Raw genomic sequence first — 13487 nt, 5'->3', positions numbered from 1 at the left:
GTGAAATCAAAACATAAAGCCAAAGAATAAATCATTTTTATTACAGATGCTAATACTCGAGAAATTATATTTTATTTCGAGAAAATAATAGATTAATTAGCACTTTTCAGAACTTTGCAGGAAATCTTAGAGCTCTTTCAAAAATGTATTTATTCAATAATTATTCAGGAAGCACCTACTTTAAGCCAGTATTGCTCTGAGAACTACAGAAGTAAACAAGGTAAGGTTCCTCAAACTTCATTACAGTGGTGGAAGTAAACAATACACAAGTGAACAATAATGAAAATAAACAAACAAAAAACAATTTTGCATTGTCACATGCATTACAAAGTTAATAAACTATATGCTATGACAGAGAATAACTGGGGGTCACTTAAGATAGAGACATAACATGGGGAGCAGAGAGATAATTATTGAATTGATGCTTAAAAGAAGAAATGTAGGAGATAAGCTATGAGAATTGTGAAGAGAAGGAATAATAATGTAAAGAACCTTAGGAGAAAAGAAGCCAGCATGGCTGGTGCTGGATAAGGAGGGGGGTAATAACCAGATCAAAGAGGGTTCTGTAGGCCATGGTAAGTAGTTTATGATGAGCACAATGAGAAGCTACCAAAGCTCTGGTACAAAGCCTTTCAGCAGGGCAGTAATACTACCAGAATGCAAGGCCACTTCTTACTACAGAACATTTACTTGTCTAGCTCCTGACTCATGAAAAAATGTAATGCTTGGATTACTTTTTACTTATTTATCTTTCCCAAGCTATATTTGCTATTCTCAGCTCCTATGCACAACTTTTACATTTTGAAAATGTTAATGTTGGAACCAGGTAGAGAATGGATTGAGCCTTTGCTCTTTCTGCAATCCAGGTTTGATGTTATGGTACAGGCGTGGCTGTGGTGGTAGAGAGAAGTAAAAGGATTCAACATATGTTTCTTAGGAAGCAGGTAGGGTAGAAACTAAAGGTGACTCTCAAATTCATTTCTTTAGTAACCCAAGTGGATGCTAGTGTCACTGATAGAAAGTTAGAATTCAGAAAGATGGCTAACTTAATGAGACAGTGTGAGGAGGGCAAACTTTCTATTTAGGAATAAATAATTATGAGATGACTATTATCTTTTAGAGCAAGGATCAGAGAGTCATTCAGATAAATTTGTCTGTAGTTCAATAGAGGATTTATGCAATTTGATATAGCCAGAATTGAGATCTTGTCATGTGTGTGACTAAAGGATAGCAATATAATAATTCCCCAAATAGGAATAATTTTGAGGGTAAAAAGTTACTACTACTACTAATCACTGAGGGACAACTGGCAAAAACTAGAACTGTTCTCAGTGGTCAACCCCCTGATGGAGATAGAGTAAAATTGTTGAACATATTTGAAAGCAAATACTTCTAGTGATGAATAGAAAATCTAAAGAAGGACATGAACCAAAGGATCATGATAGAAAGTCTAAAAGTGGTGAAAATACTACTTTTTGGTGGTGGATTTGATGTGTAGAGCAGTCCAAAAAGTATTGCTTGGGGTCAGAAGGTTTGTGGAAAAAAATAAATAATTTTAGGGTAGGTCTGATGGCTTTCTTTCTAAATTCTTCAACATTTATGGCTACCCTTTTCTTTAATACACACACACACACACACACACACACATAGAAAATTAGTACCAATCCTATGCTTATCTCTATGATTTGATCATTTTATTACTAATAGAATGAAGAACATAATGAAATTGAGGGAAAATTGTGGAAAGATCTAGTGAAGAGAAAATTTTAAAAAATTAAGATACAAATATTTTTAAAAGATTTTCTGAATAAAAAAGTTTGTGTAAAGGAAAAAAAAATTTCCTAGAGAACAACAGGTAGAAATGGGATTAAAATAATATGTATTCAATGAAACATATTTGAAGATACTAGAGATCAACTAAAACCAACAAATGTCATGAGCTAAAATCTCAGAGAAAAGGAATAATTGCTGAATGGAGGTCTATACTCAACAACCTATTTTCCACTTTGTTCATTTGTATGGAGAGGCCTAGAGCCTAAGGAGAAAAGCTCGTGCTTGTGGCAGACTTGCTAGCCTCAAGATACAAAATTAAGCACCTTATGTTCAGGAAAGGGAATCCTGGGGAAGGGAAAACAATAGTGAAACTAGACCTATGTTCTGTATTCAACTTTGTTCTCACTGGAGGGTATTATGCTGAGTGAAGTAAGTCAGTCGGAGAAGGACAAACATTGTATGTTCTCATTCATTTGGGGAATATAAATAATAGTGAAAGGGAATATAAGGGAAGAGAGAAGAAATGTGTGGGAAATATCAGAAAGGGAGACAGAACGTAAAGACTGCTAACTCTGGGAAATGAACTAGGGGTGGTAGAAGGGGAGGAGGGCGGGGGGTGGGAGTGAATGGGTGACGGGCACTGGGGGTTATTCTGTATGTTAGTAAATTGAACACCAATAAAAAATAAATTAAAAAAAAAAAAAAAAAGAAATTTGCCAGTTCCTGAGCTCCATAGGCCAAGGGCAAGAGTTAAGAAATTAAGCAAACGTAGCTGATAAGAGGCTAACAAGCAGACTAAGGATTTACCTGACTCATAGTTCTGAAGAGATAAGACTTGGGATTGAAGTCTGTTCCTGGAGACCACAGTAAAACTGCAGGCTTTTGGTTGAGACTTCCAGAGAGCTCCATTATAGGAATAGAGGCAAATTAGAAACAGCAGAACAGCAGAAAGCTACAGCATAGCCTTGAATGATCTAAATGCCTGATTGTATTAAAATGGTTTTCTCATATCTGTTTGCTGCCAGAAGGTGATTAACTTCTCTCTGGAGAAAGACAACTTCAACCAGAGCACCTATAATTTTTCATATACAATGTTTGGCAGACTATCTGAAATTACTAGGCTTGCCAGTAAACGAGACCAAATGACAGAAAGCCAAGAGAAGATTTACACAATAAAACATATCTGTGATGATACAGATATTGCAGTTATCCAAACCAGATTTCCAAATAACTGTGATTAATATAGTCAATGGTCGAGTTTTCTGAAATATGGTAACTATCACAAGAGAATTGAAATATATAATAAAGAATCAGATGGAAATTCCAGAACCAAAACCAAAATAACCTAACAGTGATGATTCAAAATATGAGTTTAACAGTAAGGAAAGTGAGAGAACATTAGTGAACTAGAAGGTATAACAGGAGGGGAGATCCAGATTGTAGTATTCAGAGGAACAAAAAAAATTAAAACACAGAAAATGACATGAAACATATGGAAGTTGGTAAATAAGACTAACACAATGTGTATTTGGAATCTCATATGGAGAAGACAGAGACAAAAATGTGGAAAAATATTATTTAGAAAGATATTTTAAAGATTATTTCTAAACGTATGAAACATATCACAGGGCAAAGAAACATGGGATCCGGGTATGCCTGGGTGGCTCAGTCAGTAAAGCGTCCAACTCTTGACTTCAGCTCAAGACATGGTCTCAGGGTCATAGAATTGGGCCCCATATCAGACCCTGTGTTGGGCTCCATGCTTATTAGGGAGTCTGCTTGAGATTCTCTCTTTCCCTCAGCTTCTCCCCTGCAAAAAATAAATAAATCTTAAAGAAACATGGGATCCAAATAGGATGCATGCAAAGAAAATTATAAAATACAGTAGAGTCAAATGGCTGAAAACCAAAGACAAAAAGAAAATTTAAAACAGAGGAAAGGGATGCCTGAGTGGCTCAGCAGTTGAGCGCCTGCCTTTGGCCCAGGGCCTGATCCCAGGGTCCCAGGATCGAGTCCCACATTGGGCTCCCTACAGGGAGCCTGCTTCTCCCTCTGCCTGTGTCTCTGCCTCTCTCTCTCTCTCTCTCTCTCTCTCTGTCTCTCATGAATAAATAAATAAAATCTTAAAAAAAATAAAAACAGAGAAAAATGATACATCAAAGTACTAACAGACTTTTCAACAGGAACAGAGAGGAGTCAGAGGACAATTGTACTCATTTGCTGTGGTTACTGCAACAAAGTACTACAAACTGGCTGACTGAAAGAAACCAGATCGAATTGTATTACAGTTCTGGAGGATAGAAACCTGAACTCCAGGTGTCAGCAGCCATGTTCCCTCTGAAAGTTATAGATGAGTCCTTCCTGAACTTTTCTTGGCTTCTGGTGGTTTTCTGGCAATCTTTGGCATTCTGCGGATTATAGATGGGTCACTCCAATCTCTTATTTCTCCTTTTTATTAAAACACTCCCAGGTATATTGCATTAGAGCTCACCCTAATGATCTCATTCTAATTTGATTAGCTCTATAAAGACCCTATTTCCAAAGTCAGTTCACATCCTAATATGCTAGCAGTTAAGTGTTCAACATACTTTTTTGGAGGACATAAATAATCCTAACAACAATAAGATGCCATCTTCAAAGAGCTGGGGGAAAAAGCGCCCACCTGAAATTTATACCCAGTAAAATATGTGGAAAAATAAAACCCAAGTAAAATTATTCAGAGAATAAAAGTCGAGAGAATTTACTGACAGCACATCTGAAGTAAAGAAATCTTAAAAAGAGTTTTGTTTTGTCTGCTGTTTGTTTTTTAGGCAGTGGAAAATGACTCCATATGGAAAGCATCTCTATGCAAAAACAAGAGAAACAGAAAGGTGAAGATGTAAGTACATATAAATTAATATTGACTATATAAAACAATAATGAAAATAATATCTCCTGATGTTTAAAGTGCACACTGAATTAAGAGACTAAAAAAAAGTAGCAGAGAAGTTGAAAGATAGTAAAAGAAAATAAACTGTTCTAAAATTCTTACCTTGTGTAGAATGAAGCAAAAGGAAAACAAAGTTTTTTTCTAGTAAGGCATAAATAGGCCTTGTAATTTACAGAATAATCACTAAAAATAATAATTAAAAAAAACCAAAGGTAATATAGGAGAAAAAATGAAACGAAACTGTATAATTAATTTGAAATAAAGGAAAAAAAGAAAAGGAATAAAGAAAATGTTGGGCTAAAAGAAAACAAGTGATAAAATAATAGAAATAAACTTAAATATATACTGATGACTACATTAAAAGAAAATAGAATAAAAATAAATGTAAATAAAAATGAAAGAATGGCGGCAGAGAAAGAATATATGTCACTTATATGGTAAACACTAAGTATAGTGATACATAGATTGAAAATAAAAGGATGTAAAGAACATATCCTACAAACATTAAATTTTATAAAGCTATGATAATATCAGACAGACTATAAAGCAATAAATATTACTAACATTATCATTTAAATAAATTTAAAAGAAATAAGATTCTAAATTCATATGCACCTAAAATATACTAAATACATAAAGAAAAACAGAGAAATAAAAGGAGATATAGACAAATAGAGGAAGATTTTAATAGAAATTCTTAATAACTAATAAAATAAGCAGCAGCCAAAAATTAGTAGAGATACTGATAATTAGCCAACAGAATTAATATACCTGACTTAATGGAAACATATAAAACACTGTACAATATAAGTGCAGAATACATATTCTTTTCAAGTAGATATGGAGCATCAATAAAAAGAGATCATACATTGGAGCATAAAATAGTTCTCAACAAATTGTATAATATTAGAGCCATGCAGAGTATGTTCTCTATACCAAATGCTATCAAAGCAGAACTAAATAGGAAAAGATAACTATAATATCTCAAAATATTTCAAAAGTAATCAACATACTTCCAAATATTCCATGATTCAAAAAGGAAATCATGATATTAATTTAAAATATTTAAAAAATCAAAAACAGCAAAAGAAAAAGACTTATCACATACAACAGATATTAAATAACATTAATAGCATTATTTCTCACCAGAAAAGCAGAGAGGCCAGAAGGCAGTGGAATGACATTTCAGAGATTTGAAGAAAAAGATACAAACCTTTTAACCAACTATTGTATATCCAACAAGAAAATTTTTTTAAAATAAAGAAAAAAAGACATAACGACATTCCCAGGTAAATAAAAATAGGATTTGCTTCTAGCAGAATTGTTCTCCAGGAAATACTGTAAAAAGTTCTTCAAAGTGAAATGAAAAGACACTAGACAGTAACTAGAACACATGAAAAAATAAACAGCAACAGTAAAGGTATCAATATATGGAAATATAAAATAAAAGATAATACATTTTGTTTGTAACCCCCTTTTTTCTATCATCTGATTTAAAAGACAACTGCATAAATAAAAAATAATACATCTATTTTGATGAGTACACAGTCCCTAAAGAGACATAATTTATGACAATAATAGCATTAAAAAAGAGGGGAAGGGAGCTTTATAGAAGCAAGTTTTTATATACTATTAAGATTGAGTTGGTATTAATCCAAACTACACTGTTATAATTTAAGATGTTAATAGTAATCCCCAGGGCACCACTGAAAAAATAATTTTAAAATTATATATTTATAAAAATAGAAGGGAATACAAAGGAACAGAAAAAATTAAAACTTTTGTACTTCAAAGGACACTATCGATAAGGCAAAAAGAAGACACTGGGATAAAATATTTGTAAATCATATATCTGAGCAGGGCCTAATATCTAAAATATATAAAGAACTCTTACAACTCAATAAAAAGCCAATTTTAAAAGTGGACAAAGGATGTGAATAGACAGTTTTACAACTAAGATATACGGATGGCCAATGAAAAATACTAAATATCATTAGTTATACAGAAATGCAAATCAGAACCAAAATGCACCACCACTTCATATGAACTAGGATGGTTATAATCTTAAACAAACAAAACACAAATATAGTGATGATGGGAAGTTATTAGAGGCTTCATGCATTGCTGGTAGGAATGTAAAGTGATGTAACCACTGTGGAAAGTTATTTGTCAGTTCCTTAAAAACATTAATCACAGAGTGATCATGGGACCCAGAAATCCCGATTGTAGGTATGTACCCAGAAGAATTGAAAATAGATGTTCCCAGAAAAACTTGCCATGTTTAATAGCAGAATTATCCATAATAGCTTGAAATGGAAACAACTCAAATGTGTATCAACTGATGAATGAAGAAACAAAACGTATAATCATATAATGGAATATATACTTAACCCTAAAAGAATGGTGCACCTACATGTGCTATGACACGGATAGACCTTGAAAACACTATGCTGAGTGAAACAACTTGGCACTCAAAATCATACAGTGTATGATTTCATTTATTTGAAATGTCCAGTTTATGCCTGTCGCACCAAAGTAATCACTTAATGTACATCCTTTCATACTCAAAATTGTCCCCATGTGAATGATAAACCACAAGATTATCCTCTCCTTGAATGCAATGTGTGTAGAGTATAAAACATGTCTGATTTACCTGAGGGGGAAGAGTAGCAAAGTTGTTGGGACGGAAGACTAAGCCAAAAACAATCAAAAGAACAGCAACACATTAATAATAATAACAATGACAACAAAATATTGTGGGGATTCTCTTCATTTATAGGGGATAATTGTATATGTGATGATCATGACTTAGGAAGTATCAGGAGGTAAAATTTTCCAAATAATACTAAAGAATCAAAAAAGTAGAAAATGCATTTTATAGCAGTGCTTTAAAACAGTCCGAAGTATTTTTGTTTAGATTGATCACTACTCTTCCAGAATCATTCTATCTGGTCTTTTTTGTTTTTATCATTAGGCACATTAAAGAGACTTTCTTTGTATGGCTATTTCATTTCTGAAACCAGAAAATACAATATTGACAAGATCATTTGTGGCGATCTCTGTTCTTCCGGGGATTTTAGAAAATAAAACACAATATTTCTTACCTTTCCTATTTCAACAGCTTCCCATATCCAGAAATGCACTATTCATTTTAAATAAAATATGAAAACCTTTCTTAGTTCTATATTACTAAAACAAAACAATTCGAATGTACTTCCATGAGTGAAACTGCATATATGTCTGAAGTGTCCAATTTCATCTGAGAAAATTAACAAAAATGAAAATTTCCTGTGTTGAATATTTAAAAATTTGATGACAATCTAAAATTATCATTTACATTAATGTATTCTAAAATATGAATTATTAAACAAATCATATTGCTATAACAAAAGGCAATCCGAAATACCTGCTTTAGTCTCAAGCATTTTGAATCTTCTTTTTCTCTTTTTCAGCCTAATTTGAACACTACTAAACATGAGAAGGGAATTTTTCTAATTGGAACAGTATATATGTTATGCTTATTTTTTTTTTCAAAAAAAGCTACATTTTCACTCTTTTCTATGTTTTCAACATTAGAAAAATATAATTCAGAAAATCCAGAATCTTTAGTATGTCTGGAATCTTCTTTGCAACATCTCCTTATTTTAGAACCTTATATTGCAAAGAGTACTTTGCCCCAGTCAGTGTTTAATACTATCTGTTATATTCCTGGTCATCACAGGAGAGGGTCTGGCCCAAGAAAAAACTGAGTCACACTGCTCAGTGGTGGCTTGTTTGCCAGACATCTTCCAGGAAGGGTGTCTGGAATGATTCCAGAAGCATCCAGGAGCCTCCCTTCATCCCTCCCAGTCATCTAACTAGATAGAAAGACCAACTTCTTTCCCTCAGGAGACAGAGAATTAAGAAGAAATGCCTCTGATATCAAATTTCCTTAAAGCAAGAGGGAAAAAAAGAACAGAAGGCCATTTTGTCAAGTATTTTCAATGTGAGCTCTGCTGGAACAGTGGAAAGCCAGAAGAAAGCACATGAAACAAAAAAGACTGAGTGCCTTTGCATTACATTCAGAGTGAACTTGTCTAAAAACAAGCCTGTAATGAAGAACAGTGTTGGAGGACCGGCACTACTCAACTTTGAGACTTATTATAAAGTCTTGGTGGGCAGCCCTGGTGGCTCAGTGGCTTAGCGACACCTTCAGCCCAGGGTGTGATCCTGGAGACCGGAATCAAGTCCCACGTCAGGATCCCTGCATGGAGCCTGCTTCTCCCTCTGCCTGTGTCTCTGCCTCTCTCTCTGTGTCTCTCATGAATAAATAAATAAAATCTTTAGAAAAATAAAAAATAAAAAAAAATAAAGTCTTGGTATTAGGGAAAGAATAGCCAAATAGATCACTGGAAAAAAATGGAGAGCCCAGGACTAAATCCACAAAAAAATAAAACAAATTAAAATAGGAATATAATAAAAGAAAGAATAGAATAAAATAAGGAATCTACACACAGACCCTACACCATTCATGATAATTAAGTCCATATAAATCAGAGACCTAAGGGTAAAGTGAAAAATCTTAAATCTCCTGGAAGTTTATATAGGAGAAAAGCCAGATGCCTTTTTTGAGTTTGGTAATGACATTTTAGGTACAACCTCAAAGGCGTGATCTATGAAAGAAATAATAGGTAAATTGGACTTAAAATTCTGGGCAGCCCCGGTGGCTTAGCGGTTTAGCGCTGCCTTCAGCCCAGGGTGTGATCCTGGAGACTCCCTCTGCCTGTGTCTCTGCCTCTCTCTCTCTCTCTCTCTGTCTAATAAATAAATAAAATCTTTAAAAAAAGGGATCCCTGGGTGGCGCAGCGGTTTGGCGCCTGCCTTTGGCCCAGGGCACGATCCTGGAGACCCGGGATCGAATCCCACATCAGGCTCCCAGTGCATGGAGCCTGCTTCTCCCTCTGCCTATGTCTCTGCTTCTCTCTCTCTCTCTCTGTGACTATCATAAATAAATAAAAAATTAAAAAAAAAAATTCTACCCCCAGGAAAGATTCCATCAGGAAAATGAGAAGACAAACTATGAACAGGGAGAAAATATGTTTAAAAGATATCTCTGATAAAGGACTCTTAACCAAAATATACACAGAACTCTTAAAACTCTACTGCAAAAACAAAAAAACAAAAACAAAAAACCCAACTATACAACCCAAATAAAAAGGGAGCAAAAGATCCGAACAGACACACCAAAAAAGATATACAGATGGCAAATAAGCATATGAAAAGATGCTTCACATCGTATGTCTTTAGTGAATTGCAAATTAAAACAAATTGCAACTACACACCAATTACAATGGTGAAAATCCAAAACACTGATAACATCAAATGCTGGCAAGGATGTAGGGCAACAGAAACTCTCATTCATTGCTAGTGAGAATGCAAAATGGTGTAGCCACTTTGGAAGACAGTTTGGCAGTTTCTTACAAAACTAAACATACTCTTACCATATGATCCAGCAATTATGGTCCTTGGTATTTACCCAAATGAGCTGAAAAATTATGCCCACACAAAAACCTGCACACAGATGTTTATAGCAGCTTTCTTCACAATTGCCTAAACCTGGACGCAACCAAGAAATCCTTCTGTAGGTGAATGGATACGTAAACTGCAGTCCATACAGACAATGGAGTATTATTATAGCTAAATATTATAGCTATTGTAACGAAAGAGAAATGAGCCATGAAAAGACATTCAGGAAACTTAAATGTATATTTAAGTAAAGAATGTAAAAGAAGCCAATCTGAAAAGGCTACAGACTATCTATGATTCTAACTATATGGCATTCTGGAAAAGGCAGAGCTGTACAGTACAAAGATCGGTGGGGGTGGAAGGGTGGGGATAACCAAGTAGAGCACAGAGGATTTTTTTAGGCCATGAAACTACCCAGTACGATACTACAGTGGTATATACACGTGTCGTTATGCATTTGTCAAAACCCAAAGAATGTACAATAGGACAAATGAACTGTAGTGTAAATGATGGAGCAATAATGATGTCTCGGTGTAGGCTTGTGCGTGGACTTTAACAAATGCCCACTGTGCTTTGGTGTGTGGGTAGCTGGGGAGGCTGTGGGTCAGGGAGCAACTGGGAATTCTGTGTACTTGGTACACAGTTTTTTCATGAACTTAAAACTGTTCTTCAAAAGAAAATCGATTTAAAAACCAAACAACAACAACAACAAAAATAGCTTGTCCTCTACATGTAGCTTCACCTAGTAACCAAAAAGGTCAGGCCTAGAGTTGTTTCTGAGGTCTAGGTACTAAAGAGGTGATGCAACAGGCTATGGTTGCCTGCCACCAACCTTCAGATAGTCTGAAGCCAAAGTTAGCGACACTGCCCTGGGCTCGGTCAAAATTGTGTCTGAAACTGCACTGACTCCTCTCATAGCCCTGCTCTACTGATTCTGTGTTTGTATTTGTGGGTTTCATTTTCATACGTCCCAATGCCTTGTTCCCAAAAACTTCTGCTTTATTCCAGGCTGTGGTTTTTATTCGCCCTGTAAAGTGGCCCTACGGCAGAAATCAATAGGAAGACATAAACAAACAAAAGTGTGGAGAAAGCTTCTTAGAATTATTTTTTTCATACGTAACTTTCAGAAGCGTGGCATTATGCCATACTCTAGATGATAAAGTTGTTCCCCACAGGGTCTGGGTTAACAATTCTGATATTGTTAGACATGTATCCTGGAACAGAACGATGGAGTAAATGGATGGCAGATGGCAGAAGCCAGGTTTCTCACTGTTGGAGAGGGACTTTATAGATAAGCGAGGGGAGGAGGCTAGAATGATCCATGCAGTGACAGATTAAAGTTGGAGACATTGGTATGAACTCATGTTTAGCTTAATATAGACATAGATGGCTACATATAGAAATATTTATAGATATGTGTATAAACAGGGGTTAGCGTGCAGTCATAGATTTCTTTGCTCAGTCAGCTTAGAAGCAACCAGTAACAACGAGCACAGCTGGCACCCAGATCCTGGTTTCTAATACTATTCTCCAATAAAAGGAACTAGAGCTCCTTCAGAAAATGGTTATTTCTAGAACTAGGGACAGAAATACACAAGATGAGAAGATGAGCCTGGAGCATCTCTAGTGCCAGAAAGTAAAGTAGTGCTGAAAGCAAAACAAAGAAACAAAATCTCACAGTGACAGTGTGCCAAAGGGATGTAGGAGCCAACTGGAAGAGATCTCAGTGACCAAAGCTGGAAAACTTTGAGCAACAAAATAAATAAGTATCATAGAGTTAAAAAACCGACATATAAGATTAATATCCACAAGTCCATATTGATATAAATAAATGATTCAATAAAATACATGGAGAAGAAATAAATTTTCCGTGCACAAGAATTCCAAATATTTAATTCCAAATATTTAAATAATCCATCTTAAGTCAGGGTGTGCAAAGTTGCCCAGTCCTTAAGTGTAGTAGAGAAAGTGTAGTCCCTTTCACCAAAGAGCAGAAAATGGGAAGGGAGAGAAACTTTAGAGTGGAGAAACCTGCTATATGACCTTGATGTATGACCTTGATTCTCTAGCTTATATATGGGATCAAAGTCAACATCAACAGTGAAAAATCGTGTTGATCGTTACATGCATTTGGTGGGATGTGTTGCATATCTCTTATTTCTGTGGTCTTCCTCCCTCAAAACCATAACCCCAGGCTAAGCACGAGAAAGGCATTAGCCAATTCCTCGTTGAGGCACATCCTACAACATAATTGAGCAGTCTCAAACCTGTCAAGGCCACCAAAAAATAAGAGAAGTCTAAGAAACTACCACAATCATGAGGCGCCTAATGAGACAACTCATGGTGTGATTTCCTGGATGGAATCTTGGAAAGAAAAAGGACATCAGGCCAAAATTAAGAAATCGGAATAAAGTATGGAGTTTAGTTAATAATAATGTATCAGTGTGGGTTCATTAAAGTAACAAACATGTCATCCTAGTATACGATGTTAATAAGAAAAGAAATTGCATGTGGGGTACATGGGAACTTGCTGTACCATTGTCACAATTTTTCTGCGTGCACAAAACCATTCTAAAATTTTAAAAAGTTGTTAAATGTGATGTTTGGTTGTAGTAGGGAAAATGGTATATAAAGGTGATATTTGAGATTATTTAGGACATATCATAATAGAGATCTTAGAGATGGAGATAGATTCTCAAGAAACCTGAGCACAATCTATAAAGCATTCTAAGTGCAAATCTTAGGCTTCTCCATGTTGAAGAGACTTTCTTGGAAAAAAGGACTATGTTTAAAACACTTCTGTGCAGGATGAATGAAAATCTGTTTGCGCATTTCACAGAGTGGATTTTCACCAAAAACTCCTGATGATGGTGATATTTCAGAAGAAGGGACAAGCCAGAAAATAGTTGAGATTAGTGGAAAACATCACAAAATAGATAGTGAAACCACCCCGGGGTCAGGTGAGAAGATAGATGAAGAGCACAATTTTGCAGCAAGGAGCATGACTAAAATGGCTTAGAGCAGAAGATCTGATATGGGGAAGACCAGTATCTGGGGGTCTATAAAAGGAGGGTAGGGTGCCGGAGTTCTGGAAGTCAAGTCATCTGAAGTTAAGAACTCAGAATCATGAGTCCCAGACCTGAGCTCATTATCTGTTTCCATCCCTTACCAGCTATGTGACTTTAGGTAAGTTAAGGCAGCTCTCCTAAGCCTTCATTTCGTCGTCTGAAAAATGGGAATCATAAGGGTGCTTATCTCATTAGCTTGTGGTGAATATTAT

At 35.4% G+C, this 13487-nt stretch overlaps 1 long non-coding RNA gene across 1 annotated transcript in view; it reads left to right on the top strand.

The window, feature by feature from the left end:
• LOC144306567 (uncharacterized) overlaps positions 1-13487 on the top strand; it is a 72711-nt gene that overhangs the window by 38406 nt on the left and 20818 nt on the right. The window contains exon 2 of the long non-coding RNA XR_013373642.1: positions 4584-4651. This is a non-coding gene — a long non-coding RNA (uncharacterized LOC144306567). The remainder of the gene's footprint in view (positions 1-4583; positions 4652-13487) is intronic.

This window comes from Canis aureus, chromosome 37 (assembly GCF_053574225.1).
Source record: "Canis aureus isolate CA01 chromosome 37, VMU_Caureus_v.1.0, whole genome shotgun sequence".
Taxonomy (NCBI): Eukaryota; Metazoa; Chordata; class Mammalia; order Carnivora; family Canidae; genus Canis; species Canis aureus.
This window is presented reverse-complemented; position numbering and strand designations above follow the sequence as displayed.